The sequence below is a fragment of the Nicotiana tabacum genome, chromosome 12, assembly GCF_000715075.1.
Source record: "Nicotiana tabacum cultivar K326 chromosome 12, ASM71507v2, whole genome shotgun sequence".
NCBI lineage: Eukaryota > Viridiplantae > Streptophyta > Magnoliopsida > Solanales > Solanaceae > Nicotiana > Nicotiana tabacum.
Window position 1 is genome coordinate 80,641,104 of NC_134091.1, and position 12,394 is coordinate 80,653,497.

Sequence of the window (12,394 nt, forward strand, 5' to 3'; positions counted from 1 at the left end):
GTTGCCGGCATTGTCATGTTGCTCTTTTCTATCCTTAGAGGCTCCGTAAACATTTTTTTGTGGGTCATGTATGTATGTTGGGGCGGTCGTTGGACCGAGTTGTATTTTGGAAACTCAACTATGCCATAATGTATATAAGGAAAATGAATTAGCAACGTTTATATATTTATATAACTGATCTCTCCCCGATTTTACAAATGGTGATGCGTCCCTTTTTGGGTTATGAATGAGTCGGGTAGGAAAGGTTAATAGGCTTGCTCGATCGGGTTCACTCGGTTGAGCGCCGGTCGTGCTCCCCGAGGTTGGGGCGTGACATTAACTTTCAACCTTACACAAGTGAAATCATGTAGCTAGGACATCTTACTGTTGGGATGAAATCACATATTGGTTAGAGAGAATGAACACTTTGCTATGAGCTAGATATATTTCTGCTATAATAACTCTCCAGCTACAATACCAGGCCACTTCATGGGTAACTACAATTCTAGGAGCAAAGTGAGTTACACACCGGGACATGATCTACGTGGATATGAAAGTCATACTGCGATGGGTGAACAAAAAGATCTTCCTGTGATGATTTTTTTTTTTTTGAAAATCTCAAATTTCTGAGAAACTTTTATGCGGACAAGTCACCCCTTCAATTGACAGTTATGCGTATAATAGGTGTTGAGATATGCCCTCATGTTACTAGATACTGAAATGGATTCATGATAATGCTCACAAAGGAGTAAAATGATTGTTCAAACCATAGGAGCAACATACACCGTAGAGAAAAAGAGTGGCTCTAGAAGGATCTCAACACTAGGCTGCTTTACATTAGATTTGATACCACATATGTAAATATTATGGTAGTGCGTGCATAGGCACAAGTGAGCAGATATTATCCATTTGAATCAAAAGGTTCTGTACGAAATTCATCAAGTATGGTCTCTTGTTGAGAATTTAGGAAATCAAGTGGGAAGTATTACTCCTAGAGTTATAACTGAATTAAAGGAAATCATTATAGAACTCAATTCCTCGCGAGATTGTAAATAAGAGAATTTTGTGATATAGTGGCTTCACGAATAATGCGTCTCGTTCAAAGAGTAGATACAGAGAATGACTCATAAAGTTGTTCCGGTTCTATCCCAACTTCCATAGTAACATAAGGAGTGACATATGACAAAGTGGAACCGGGATCAATAAGAGCATACACATCAAGAGATTGGACAGTCAATATACCTGTAACCACATCTGGAGAAGCCTCAAACTTTTGACGCCTCCTCATAGCATAAAACATGTTGGGCCCTCCCGAGCTCTCAATACCACCCCTAGCTTCTCCACGCCCTGCGGGCGGTATAGTGCCTCTAGCTGGGGGAGGCGTTACTGATGTAGTAGCTATGGAACTGGATGGTTGTGTCGCTTCCCCGCCCATGCTCTGGCGAGATGAATGACAATCTCTCTGAATGTGACCCCTCATACCACACTTGTAACATACATAGGTACCATAGTGATATACTCCCGGATGACATCTCCCACACTTCACACAACGGGTATGAGGTCCAATAAACTGAATCATCCCACTGACCTGATAATTACCCTTTTATTTCTGTGGTGGCCACTCTATAGGGAGGAATAGATATTGGATGAGTATCTAGTAGTAGGTTAATAGCAAACTCAATTTCTCGCTCTGGCAGAAGACCCGGAAGCTCATCGGGAAAAACATCGGGAAACTCATTAATCACAGGGATGGAGTGAATGGTTGGTGACTCTATTTCTACATCCCGAACCCGAACTACGTGATAAATATAGCACTTTCTGATCATCTTCCTTGCCTTGAGATAGGAAATAAATTTACCTCTCGGGGTTGCCGTATTACCTTTCCATTCCAAAGCAGGCTCTCTTGGGAATTGAAATCAAACCATCTTTGATCTACACTTGATGTTAGCATAAAAAAAGGCCAATCAATCCATACCCATTATAACATCAAGCTCTACCCAACCGAACACCACGTACCCTATCCTTTTTTATTATCAAATCTATCACGGACCATTACGAGCCACATCCATATATATAAGTAACAATATTAAGACATAACTCGCATAACTAATTTAGAATTTTTTTTATATACATAGGAGTCGACAAGGTCGTAGACATGTCATACCCAAAACTATACACGTGATACTGTTTGCAAAAACTCTAAGAAACATAACCATAATATATATAAGTCGAGACAAGGCTCCCTACCTCCTTACAACCACCTAACATTTTTATAACCCTAACTTGGTAATACTCTAGTGGAGCTCAACAACCAAAAGCTGACATCTGGAGGAAATCTACAGTAGAGGGTCCTTGCCTCGTCCTATATGAAAGCCTCGGTCAGACACACTTCGAAGCGGAATTTTCATATCCTTATCAGTTACTTTCCACCTCTTGGCCCGACTGCTATCCTCTTCCTCTGCATGTCCCACAATATACACAGACGAACCTTGATTAACGGACTCCTAAGACTGTGGACTATCTGGAACCTCATAAGAGTTGGTGTCTATAAATACCCTAACATAGTTTTGAGCCTGAGGGGAACCCGATTGTGCCAATCTGTGCACCACTCCCCTTATACCCTGAGCAACGGGCCCTGATAATGAAACTAAGGGCCTTGATGAGGCTGGAACTCTTCTCACCCCATCTTCTATCGGCGAGATCAAAACTACTCGAACGGATGACTCAGATGGATCCTCTCCATAGTGTAACTTATGACTCGGTTCTATCACACAATCTGGATTAGAAGGAAAAGTAACCATCCTAAATGTCCTGTAGCCTCCTATTTATAAGTGTGGTGCACTACACGCCCATAAACAAGACTCTACTAGACACGGTCTATAGACAACCCTAGGACAGAACTGCTCTGATACCACTTTTGTCACGACCCAAACCGATGGGCCGCGACGGATGCCCGAGTCCTACCTGTCGAACACCCTTAAGCATGCATCTAAGATATAAACATGATTAGTGTACGTGAGGGAAACCTGTCCAAAAGACATATACATAAACATGCAGAATATAGTGGGGCGAGCCGGCAAGGCTGCTATAGACAACTATATATTCAAAACTGGAAGCCGGCGAGGCCACATACTATCCAACTATACATATTGTCTACAGACCTCTAATAGAATATACAACTGTACAAGGACGGGATTGGGCCACGTCATACCCATACATGTATACAAGCATATCATACCAAAATCTAAAGCAACTTCGGATCAAATGGAGCACGCCAACTCTCGGTGATCAAGGATCCTAAGAAGGGGGACCGTCGGCTTGTCTATCTGCACCTGCGGACATGAAACGCAGGCCCCGGAAAATAGGGCGTCAGCACGAATGATTTACCAAGTATGTAAGGCATAAAAATCAGTACATAAAAGACATAGATGAAATATGGAATAAAGAATTCCACCTGTAAGTCTAAATAACTTTGTAAATCCTGAAACATTTATAATATCATGCATGTACGTATAAATGTCATGTCATGCATAAGTATAGGTGTACATAATATCATCAAGCCTCTGAGGGCATCCCATCATATCATCTCGGCCACTGTGGGTAAAATCATCAACATATAGCAACTGATCAGGTGGTGGTGCGTGTATAATGCCGTAACCTTTTTTCATATCCCATATACATATATTATACATATATATGCGTATATAATGCCATCTGGTCATGGGTCAATGTAAATGAATGCAATGCATGATAAGTACGTCAATAAAATCTTTCGGAGTGTCATAAGACCATTATGCCTCTGATTAAGATCATGAAATTGACGTTATCAACTTACGTATTTTTTGAGACCCATGAACAGACGATAGAATAATAAGACTTATGGGAAAATAAGAATATACGCATCACTAGCGTTTCTACGAATAGAGTAATTTATGGAAGTTGTGCATTTGCTCGTTTCGTTTGTGTCGTATAGATCATGCCAAACGAAAGAAGGGATAGCCTTAACATACCTGAGTCAATTCTCTTTACAATCCTCTATCACACGTTAATTGCGGCAAAACACAGAACAAGTCATATGAAAAGCTCGAAGCAATCACGTTGCTATGCAAATTAAATCTTGGCCTAAACTTTGCCTTAAAAACATAGCAATAACATTGCTATACAAGGAGATTTTGGAAAATGATTTAACATTACTATGTAAGGAAGCTTGGACTCTTAGAAAGAACGTTACTATGTAAGGCATATTTGCTGAAAACTCTTTAGCAATTCATTTTGAGCAATCCATTTTGAACCAAAGAATGTTACATTTATCTTTAGGTGGGCCCTACTTAAAATGACTAAGCCACTTTAGATCCTCCAAAGTGTGACATTTAGGCAAGACTTAAGAGTTATCTTAAATTAAAAGGGGGACTGCCACGTTTTTGGCCTTTTAGGCTTATCTTAAAGACTTAATTATTAATTATTTACTATTATCTTATTTAACTAATTAATCTTCCATTAACCAATAATCAACCAATTATCCATATAATTAAGAATTATCTTAAATTACTTAAAATAGTACTCACTTTTAATACACTTTACGTACCCTACTATCGTGGTCATGTAGTACCTTGTATGACACTAGTCCATAAATACCGGATACTATAGCTCGTACTGTATTTTATCCCAAATCGACAATCTTCAACGAAACTCATTTTCTTTGATTCGTTTACCCTTTAACCTTCACGGCACTTTACTTATCGCCTATTATAAATAGCATAAATGCTTATAACCTCAAGATAATATCATTCCGGAGTCTATGTCGATTATTTGGAGATGAAACTTTAACGTATGGAAATGCGAGATGTAACAATTTTAAGTCATTTGAGATAATTCTTAATTATGTGGGTAATTAGTTAATTATTGAACTAGTGAGGGATTACCAAGTTAATTAAAAAGTTGGTGGAGGATTAATTAAAATCTTTTGGATTAGCCTTGAACCCCAATGTGTCAGCATATAGTCAATCAAATGACTCTTTGTTCACAAAGCAAGGTGGCAAAGTTAGATGAATTGGTGGCCAAGTCTTACTAAGTGGGACCCATACTCAAATATTAAAAGAGACATCTCTAATTCATTATTGAATCTCTACAAAGTTTAAAGAAGGCTTCAGCAAAAATCATTCATAAAAGATTAGATGTTGGCATCGTGGTTTTGCTACAAAAATTATACAAGACTACCTAATGTTATAGTAATGGGATTTTGCGATTCTAAGGGAGTACTGTGCAATCTTTCTCAAAGAATATCATACGGATTTTTCCCTACTTCGATCTTCCGTTACATGTTTTGTCACAATCAACGTGTGTTAGAGGGATTGTCAAGAGAATCGATTCAGGTATGTTAAGGTTATCCCTTCTTTCTTTTGGCATGATCCATACGATACAAAGGAAATGAGGAAACGCACAATTTTCATAAATGACTCTATTCATAGAAGTATTAGGGGTGTCTATATTCTTGATTCTCCATGTGAATTATTATTATATCTTCTATTCATGGGTCTCAAAAAAATACGTATTTGATAAAGTTTATCCGAAAGGCATATTGATTTTATGACATTCGAGAAATCTTATTAACATATTTCTTATGCATTTCATGTATTTATACGTGTACATTGACCCATGACCAGATGGCATTATATACGCGTATATTATATGTATATGGAATATGGGAAAAGGTTATGGCGTTATATACACACCACCACCTCATCAGCTAGTATACGTTGATGATTTGCCCACAGTGGCCGAGATGATATGATGGGACGCTCTCAGAGGCTTGATGATGTTATGAACGCATATGCCTAAGCATGGTATGATATTTATACGCATATGCATGACATTATAAATATTAATGATTCACAGATTTATTCGGACTTACATGTCGAGTCTTTTACTCCATGTTTCTCTCATGTTTATTATTTACTAATTTTTATTCCTTACATACTCAGTACATTATTTGTACTGACATCCCTTTTTCCTAGGGACACTGTGTATCATGTCCGCAGGTCCCGTTAGACAGGTTTAGAGTCCTCCAAATAGGCTATCAGCCCAGCGGAAGGTGTTGGTGCGCTCCATTTGCTCCGCCGAAGTTGCTATTGGTCGGTATGATTAGGAAATGTGTTGATTGGTATGGCGGGGCTCTGTCCCGACCTTTATAATATTTATGTAATCTTAGAGGCTTGTAGACAGACGTCATCTGTACGGATACTTGTATGGCCTTCTCGGCCTTTGTTTTAAGTATATAATGGATCACATTGGCCTTATAGGCCCGTATGTCACAAGTATGAGTTTTTATATCAGGTTGGGTCATTCTATGTCGGGTATTCCCTCATGTTTAATTTGTTTATCTCATGACACCCCTTCTGGCCCACTTACCTATGATGATGTAATAAGAAAGATACGTTATGTTGGTACTCGGTTGAGTAAGGTACCGGGTGCCCGTCGTGGCCCATCATTTTGGGTCGTGACAGAAGTGGTATCAGAGCAGTTTTCTCCTAGGGAGTCTACAAACCGTGTCTAGTATAGTCTTGTTTATGGGTGTGTTGTGCACCACACTTATAAGCAGGAGGCTGTACATGTCATTTAGGACTGTCACTCTTTCTTCTTACTCTAGATCGTGTGATAGAGCTCAGTTGTAAGAACTAAATTTCCTAAACTCTATCTTATTCATAATACGATGATGCCTACATCCAGAAAGATGGGTGGTAAGAGATATAGCTGTGGAAGAGTCGAGTCAGAGGAACTCAATTTTTGCATCATGCTTATGATGGATAAATATGAGGTATTCAGCAGATCATGTGTGTACTAAGATATGTAAACTTCTTGATAAGGATCCCTAAGGAAAGAATGTCTATCCACTCTTACGGTAAAAAGGAATAAAAGAATCGGAAGGTAGACACAAGTTTCAGCAAGTAAAAGAAGCAAGATGAAAAAGGGTACTAGCTACCCAGCTAATGAAGATTATCGCAGAGGAATATAAGCCTTTGGAGTCACCTTCAACAATAACAGAGGTATGTACAATTGGCCACACCCATCTCATTTATGCCCTATGAGGGCTAACATGTGTAGTTTAAGAAGAAGGACGGGATATCAGGATCCGGCTGGGGTTAGAGTAACCCAAAATAGTGAATGGATTATTTGCCTTAGCTGACATTTCTGGAGGATATTGCAAATGTGCTAATAGAGATTCTTTGTGAGACGCCCAGATGGTACACTCTAAAATAGTACAACTAGATATGAGTACTACAAAGATAGGTACTGGAAGCCTGGAAGGGATAAATATTATCTTAGTGTGACTCCCGTCCCTAGTAGAGAAAGAATGTTAGGCAACCCGAAGAGCTAGTAGATGGAGCAAGGGGAGCTAAAAGCAAATGAATGTCTTGTTCGAGCTTTTAGAATAAAGTGATACACAGAAATGTTAGCGGGAAATAAGAAGAGAGTCAATGAAGCATTATGATTAAGCTGTGATATGGATGACAACGGTAGATAAAAAGATGACAGTATTACAGAGTCTATAGTCAAGTGAAGGAAAGGACGAGAGGTGACAGCCTTGAGACAATAAAATGGTATAGGCCATAAAGTCATATCCTCATTTCGAGAAATAAGTTCGTGACTCCAACGCGACTACCAAAAGGAAAAGTTAGACCCAGAGTAATAAGAAATCAGCATGGACTGATGAACAAGATAAGCTAAACATCAATTAGGGACTGAGTGATTTGATAATATTCGGCATTATGAAAATTTCATATTTGCCTTCCGGCGATAATAGAATGGACGATAGAAGAACAACCTTTAATGGTCATTCAGGAAGACGCTTCCGTAAAGCAAGCAATATGAGCAAAATTAAGCTTAAGGGACTATATGTGCCAGTTATACTAAGTGTCACCCTTGTGAGTAAGGAATTTTGTTATCCTTGGTACATAAGGATTATCGCAAGGCGAGTAAGGGTCATCGATGATGTGAAAAGACGCCAAAGATGAAGAGGTAAAACATCTATAGGTAGATCGTCGTAGCACTAAATCTTAGTACTCCCCTAAATGGGGGAATATGGAGTGATGTGGCATTACGTCAGAACTAATTGATTCTAGTAACTATGGAATGGTAAAGGAAGAATGCGATAAAAATGAGAAAGGGATGAGATTGCACTTATTCAAATCCTACAGATATGCTATGATTCTAGAACATTATGCAAATATGACGTGAAGGAGAGGAAGTAAGGGTTCCTGCCCGAGATGTTATTGATTGATAAGGAGTATGTGCGAGACGTAAGTTAAGGTAAAGGAGATAACCCAAGAAGATTACGCGGAATATTGATATGAGAATTGGCCAACGAGTAGTTAGTAGTTGATCCAGGAAGAGCCTAGTTATGGCTAGACAAGAGGATACAGGCAAATCAACAGATCGTGCAAGATAAACATAGTGAACCCCCAACATAGTGAATCCAGTCTCGCAGATAATGATATCGTGACCCTTGGAAATATTCAAATAAGAGTTGGGGTAGTTAAAGGTACCGTATGAATGGTATGGAAATAAAAGATAGTCACACTGGGAAGACAGTCAAAACTTTAGTTCAGGAGCGACCCTACAAGCACAAGGGGTGAGGAAATAAGTAACTAAGGATAATTATAAGTGAGTACGAACATCAAGAATTCCATCGGGTATTCGATGTAATAAGCTTGCATCTTTACAAGAGTCAGAGGGTCCTCCCTAAGTACTACAATGAAAGGCTAGCCGAGGAAATAAGGAAGAAGGCTTCAACCTAAGCATAGTAACTTGAAGAAGGAATGGTCATGTAAAAATAGTCTCACTACAACATTGCATGCACTCTATGAGAAAGCGGCACCTACCATGGCTAATGAACGGGAAGTAAAAGCAAAAGTAGGATTCGAGATCATATGAGTTGCACGAAAATTCCGGCATGCATGGGAACTAAGATAAGTAAAGTATGCACGCAACAAGGGGGCAGAAAGACCAGGAAAAGTAATTGCTTACATTTAAAGAAAGTTAAGGAATTATTCAATCAATGATCTAGAATTAGTTACATTATGAATGCACTTAAGATTTCGGAGTATTATCTATGCAGCATATATGTTGACATTCATACAGCCGTAGAAGACTCTAGTATAAGTTAAAAGAAAGAATTGAGCCCAGGGCATAGACAAAGGATTGAATTGTCAGAAGATTGTATCATGGATATTCCATAGCGCCCATGAAAAGCTAAAGTAATAACTAATACCAGGAGCCGCAGATCGGAAGATAGCTTAAGCCTACATAAAGGTTGATCAGAAGAAAGAGAAAACTAAAGAGTTACATCAACTAAGTAAATCAGGAATCTGATTATTGGATCTAGAGAATTATAGAAATCGTGATTGAGAACATTGCAGAATCACTCTTAAAATTAGAGGTACAAGAGAGATAGTACAACAACCATATTCTGTAACGGCTCTACGAGAAAGCTAATTAGAATAGTACTAGCCTCATAAGAAGTCAGTATGAAGCTCCCACTGGATTGTGTATGCACCAGAGGTGCAAGTATTATAATAGAGCTTCAAGTTGTGGATGTGAATTATACCTGTGTGGAAGGGGGTTTATGAAAGAGATAGAAAATATGATGTGAGACTTTAAGTTAAGTAAGGTAAAGGTGGACAATGTTCGAGATACTCAATTATAGAAGGTTGTGAATAGTCCTTACTTCAGATAGAAGGCTAGAAGTGCGGATTCAATATCCAGGAATGATAACGGCGTCGTCAGTGGCATGTCTTCTAGCCTATGGTTTCTAGGTATGGAGAATCTTGATTAAGAGAGTAAATAAGAGTTGGAGACGATGTGATGTCTCGCTTGATGTTCCAGAATGACATAAGGAAATCTATGGTGCAAGCAAGTTAAAGGAAGGTTTCAAGCAGTATAAATGGATATGTATAGGTCACAAGCTAAAGTATGGTAGAGCAACAAGATTTTACGAAGACGTGAGTAAGGATAAGAAAAGGCAAGTGAGAAAGTGACGATAATGGATAAGTCCTCGGGATTAATCCTATGAAAACAAGAGAGCTAATGGTTTCTCTAAGTTATAGAAAACTCAGTATAGCCTGAATGAACTCAAAGGAGTCTAAGACTAGTAACATCTAGAAGAAACGGAATGCTGCCCTGGTAGTAGAATGAGGGTGTAATAGATGAAGGATGATGTTTGGGCCTTCGATTGAGTAATGATTTTATAAAGTGTACATGATTAAAATACCCACGTAATGTGAATCACATCGGGATGCTATGAAATACGGTTATGGAAGTATAGTATCGCCCCCAGGTGGTTCAGGAAAGTCACTTCAGATATTTCTCAATGAGATGTAAGCCCTAGTGATAATGCATTACATAAGAGGTTTCAAGTTGTCAGTGGTAGATTATAAATTAACGTTAAGGTGAATCGACAATAGATGAATAAAGTTCCAACGTATGAGAGGAGATAAGGATTCCATCCTTTAGATGAACAGTAATAAGGAAGCATTGAAGGACTTGGATTTATACATCTATCATAAGATGCAAGAGAGTAACCTGGAATTGGGTAGCAGACTTTGATAATAATAAAACCAAGGTAAGAGTTATGGTATAGTAAAGTCATACGGATGGATAAATGGATCTATGAAATAAGATATAGCAATATTCGTAAGTTCGACAAAGTACCAGCGAAGAATTTCAAATATACCTATAGATGCCCAGAGGGACATCTTGTCAAGCTCTGTATATGTTTACAAAGTGAGGCCTAAAGATTGGCTAAAAACTGGAGGAAAAAAGAGAGAAGAATAACAGGCTGCATAATAGAAGGTAGCAACAGTTACGATATTAGAAGGATTCCGACCACAAGTCATGGTGTGAGAAAGAGGCCTAAAGGGGGGAATGCCCTGGCCTTTGGATTTATTCACAGAACAGTTGCCTAGATGGCAAGGAGAGTACTAAAGTATTCGGAAGACATAGGTTATGAAAATGATAAGTGCATCAGTCAACATTCGAGGACGAATATTCCAAAGGGGGGAATGATGTTACACCCCATTATTTCGTACGTGAAAGTACGCCATAAGTATATTGATGAAAGCTCGGAAATGAGATGTTACATCCCGCATTTTCATACATTAAAGTTTCGTCGTAAGTTAATCGACGTAAATTCGGGAATGAGATTACTTTGAGATTATAAGTATTACGCTATTTCAAATAAGTGATAAGTAAATTCGTGAAGGTGATAGGGTAAGTGAATCGAAGAAAATAAGTTTCGTCGAAGTTTGACAATTTGTGATAAAATACGGTCCAAGCTATAATACCCGGTATTTATGGACTAGTGCCATACAAGGTACCACATGACCATGATAGTAAGGTGTATAAGGTGTGTTAAAAGTAAGTAGTATTTTAAGTCATTTGAGATAATTCTTAATTATGTGGGTAATTGGTTAATTATTGGACTAGTGGGGGATTACCAAGTTAATTAAAAAGTTGGTAGAGGATAAATTAAAATCTTTTGGATTAGCCTTGAACCCCAACGTGAAAGCAAGATATAGTCAATCAAATGATTCTTTATTCACAAAGCAAGGTGGCAAAGTTAGATGAATTGGTGGCCAAGTCTTACTAAGTGGGGCCCACACTCGAATATTAAAAGAGACATCTCTAATTCGTTATTGAATCTCTACAAAGTTCAAAGAAGGCTTCAGCAAAACTCATTCATAAAAGATTAGATGTTGGCAACGTGGTTTTGCTACAAAAATCATACGAGACTACGTAATGTTATAGTAACAGGATTTTGCGATTCTAAGGGAGTATGGTGCAATCTTTCTCAAAGAATATCATACGAATTTTCCCCTACTTCGATCCGCCATTACATGTTTTGTCGCAATCAACGTGTGTTACAGGGATTGCCAAGAGAATCGGTTCAGGTATTTTAAGGCTATCCCTTCTTTCTTTTGGCATGATCCATCTTTTGGCAGAAAAATACGTAATTGATAAAGTTTATCCGAAAGGTATATTGATTTTATGACATTCCGAGAAATTTTATATTTCTTATGCACTTCATGCATTTATACATGTACATTGACCCATGACCATATGGCGTTATATACGCGTATATTATATGTATATGGGATATGAGAAAAGGTTATGGCGTTATATACGCACTACCACCTGATCAGCTGGTATACGTTGATGATTTTCCCCACAATTGCCGAGATGATATGATAGGATGCCCTCAGAGGCTTGATGATGTTATGAACGCATATACCTAAGCATGGTATGACATTTATACGCATATGCATGACATTATAATTATTAATGATTCACAGAGTTATTCGGACTTACATGTCGGGTCTTTTACTCCATATTTCTCTCATGTCTATTATTTACTGATTTT